Source organism: Strix aluco, chromosome 23 (assembly GCF_031877795.1).
Source record: "Strix aluco isolate bStrAlu1 chromosome 23, bStrAlu1.hap1, whole genome shotgun sequence".
Classification (NCBI taxonomy): domain Eukaryota; kingdom Metazoa; phylum Chordata; class Aves; order Strigiformes; family Strigidae; genus Strix; species Strix aluco.
In genome coordinates this window covers 3,948,129-3,951,921 of record NC_133953.1, presented here as the reverse complement: position 1 = coordinate 3,951,921, position 3,793 = coordinate 3,948,129, and the positions used below count along the sequence as shown (strand labels likewise).

Below are 3,793 nucleotides of genomic sequence, written 5' to 3'. Positions count from 1 at the left end.
GCGTGAGTCCGTCCCCCCCAATATTGGAAATATTTCTGTGGGTGTCGTTGTGGTTACATCACAGCGCGCTCCTTCCTCATCTCCATTCTTGTGCAAAATTCAAATAATTCCCCCCCCTCCCCGATAGCAGCTGTGCATGGTTTTTTAAGTCGGTCTTTAACGTTGCGAAAGGAACAATAAAATGAAAGGCAAAACCGGCATCTTAAAACTTGGCAAGTGAAAGCAGCTTGGACTGGCAGCCAAGAATCCTGCTGTGGTGCAAAAAGAATAGCATCCACGAAGCCACCACAATCCGGGGTTTCTCTTCTTTTAACAATCGCATCGGCAGAGAGAAATAATTATTCCTTGTATCAGTGTTAAAAGAGTCAAAAAGCTTAAAATGCTTGCTTGGTGAACCTTCTCAAAAGCAGGTAACGATCCTCCTATTTGATTCTGTTTTATCAAACTTTAATTGGATAAGGATCTATATGTGATAACTAATCAGTTTAAGAAGTTGATGCGTGTTACTAACTAGCAGGGAATGCATTTGCTGTTGCAACGTCCACGTTGCTTTATTTTTCTTAATCGCTTTGGTGGTAATAGAACTGGCAAACTTCTTAAATGTTTGTATTACAAGAAATGTTTTATTTCCACAGATTTAACTCATTGTGTGGGGGAGGGCAGGCATGGATTGATCCAAGGTGTAACATGGAAAATAATCTTCCAAAAAACAAATTTTAAAATCGGGATATCAGGAGGGGGGAGTAATTTCTCTCTTCGGACCTTGTCTGTTCCTTTTGCTTCTAAAGCTGTAGCCTCTGGATATAGGAAGGTAGAATCCATTTCATGAAAATAAACCATGAAAATATCCATAAATATTTTGTCTTCCAGAATACGTTCCTTGAAGAGTTGGGCCTAGCAATATGGCAGCGCACATTTGATAAGAAATCTTGTAAAATGCTGCTACTGAGGTAATTTGGTTTCTCATACGTTCTCCAGTCAGTATTTTCCTTTTCCCTATAATTTCTTAAAATTATTTGAAGTACAGAAATCTATTGGTACAGGTCTTTAAACCTAAGGTAGAGTGCATGTGTGTGTGTATATACATATATGTATATATATTTATAGGCCTAAATAGATTGGGGTTAAAATTGGGGCGAAGGGGTGGGGAAGAAGAATGGGAATTATTTAGCAGTTGTGTTTCTTATTTGTCTTATTTTTATGGCAGAAGTATGAAATGGCTGCAAACAGCTTTTTACTCAGGCACACAATGCATTCCATAATGATCGATTTTCCTGGACAGGGCATTTATGCTTTGTGGTTTGCAAGAATACCACCCACAGACCAAAACCAATGTTATGTCTTTAGAGATTTTATTTCTACATATTTCCTTCTATATTCCTTTGGCTATAAATCTACAGAATGCCAATGTTATACTGGGTTAATACTAACGAAAGTGTATTACTTCTTTGGCTGTCCCGGGTTCTAGTACCAAAGCCTCGTTGATCCTGTGATCATTGACATATTATAAAATTAATAGTGAAGCAAAGTATGCTTAGCATAAGGATATCGCAATCCTTAATATAAATAACATGATCCTTAATGTACAGGTTGAAACTTTTTTAGTAATTTTAGCATTATAGACAAATACAGTGTAAAGGTGATTGATTTGTTTACCTATCATGGATTTTCTGCCACTGTGTATATGTTCATCAGGTTTTCAAAAGGTACAATAGCTGTATGATTAATCGATGTAGGGAAATGTTTCAAGACCCAGATCTTGTATAATCTACGGCTTTCATTCAATCTCCCTGAATGTATTTGATGTAAGTGACATTAATCTTTAAAAAAGCAGTGCTCATTAAAAAAAAATTAAAATCCATATCTTTCAAAAACCAAAACTGTCTTAATTTGCTGCTGCCTTTATCAGTTCGCTGTCTCAAAAATTGCCCATGAGTTTGTTTTCCAAAAATGTATGAAAAGGAGTAGGTTGGTTCCTGGATACTTGTAATTTACAGCATACAGGTGCCACTAAATGAAACCTCTGTGCCACCGAGCTGCCTTTCTCCGGGGCTCACAGGAATGCAGAAGTGGTCGATCAGATTTATAGTGGGGACCTGCTTGAGTGATTTATTTGGCATACATAGGCGCTTTTCTAGAGATAGCTCTTGCTGCTTTCTCTTTTTCTCTCTTTCCTTTTTTAACAACTGAAGCTATGGCGATGGATCCTAACACTCGTTCTTCCCTTTTGTTTTGTAAAAGCCAATCAGGTAGCAAGGGAGTAGGAGATGGTTGGCCAGAATTGCAGCAGAGATCGGCCCTCGTTTAGGCAACTAAATAAAGGGCATATTTTCTGTGTGGGTCAACACCTAACAGCTGCCCCTACAAGCATGTGATGGGCTCTTAGAAAGTCTGGCTCAGTTCTGTCTCTGAGAAGAGCTGCGATAATTCAGTAATAAAGAGCAGTTGCTGAAGTGCGTTGGGTGCCTGCAACTTCCATTCAGACCAGTCAGAATTGAGGACACATGTCCTATACCACAAGGAGGTATGTACAGGCCACCCAAATGTTACATCTTGGTTTCCTTCGTGGACTTGAACTATCCCAGTGGTTAGAAAATGAGATTGTGAGCTATTAAGGGGAAAAAAAAAGTTTTAGAACTAGGAAAACCTAGTAAAAATTTAACTTCCACGTAGTGTGTGTGCTTTAGTGAGATCATTACTTTTTTCCTATCTCCTATGAAAAAATAAAGTATTTCTTTGCCAGCAGAGGGGCATGCAGATTAGCTTACCTTCATATACATACATTAATGTAAAGAATATTAGGGTCAAAATGAATATATTCCTAAAGAAAATACTCTGTCTTACGCAGGATAGCAGGATAGCATAAGAGTGACATGCAAAAGTCTGACAGAAAAATTCCTTGCCATTGTAAGAAATACTGGTACATGCAGCAGCAATGTTACTGACTCCTAATATTGTGCCTATTAGGCCCTGTGAGAAGGGTCAAAAGACAATTTGAATTTTAGTCTTAGGTTCCCTGAAATAAATGAGCTTTGTCATTGGAGGGCTTGGGTTATTTTTGGTAGGGTAACATTTGTTATATTCCGTTCGCAGTTCGGTTCCAAAGAAGTGCACAATACGTGTATTTGTGCATGATGTGACTCTGTTCTGTCTGCAGGACCACGTGCTCCCTGACCCATTGCCTTGACCGCTGCACAGTTATTGCAGGGCCAGAGCTTTCTGTATTCTGGGTGCTCCTAAATTGCATTTAGGCTCCAACAGAAAAGTTGTCCTGATTTTTCAAAGATGCTGAACCCCTGCAGCTCCTGTTCTTGGCATGAATTTGGAGTGCTGAAAACTTTGGAAAAACTGGACTTTTAAGGTAGGTATCGGAGTGTAAGCGTAGGATTCTAAACTTAGATGATCAATTTAGATAACCTTTGGACAGATGGTGAAAGTTTAACATCTCTATTGCTGGATGGAACAGGAGTTTCTTGTAACCCAGCCCAAGCAGTAATTCCAATAAAGGAAAATAGTATTTTTTAATTGCATACTTACCAGGCTGGAAAGGTTGAAGTGATTTATTTTAAGAACCTACACAAGAAGTGGGGGAACTTTCTAAAAGCATCCAAATAGCAAAATTATTTCCTGAGTGTTGACTGTTTCATTTTATTAGAGAATAATATTAGCTTGCATTAATACAGTTTATCTTCTGAAGAAAGAGAAGTGAAAATTTTGTGACACTTTAAGCAACAATTAATCTCACTGATTTTGTTCACCAGTTCTATGTGGAGCTTACAGCCAGACTGCTTTT

The 3,793-nt window shown here is 38.3% G+C and overlaps 1 long non-coding RNA gene across 1 annotated transcript; it reads left to right on the top strand.

The window, feature by feature from the left end:
• The first annotated feature begins 292 nt into the window (after positions 1–292).
• On the top strand, positions 293–3,307 carry LOC141933888 (uncharacterized). The gene is made up of 3 exons (XR_012626239.1): positions 293–410; positions 871–950; positions 3,158–3,307. It is a non-coding gene; the product is annotated as an uncharacterized LOC141933888 (long non-coding RNA).
• Positions 3,308–3,793: the final 486 nt, after the last annotated feature.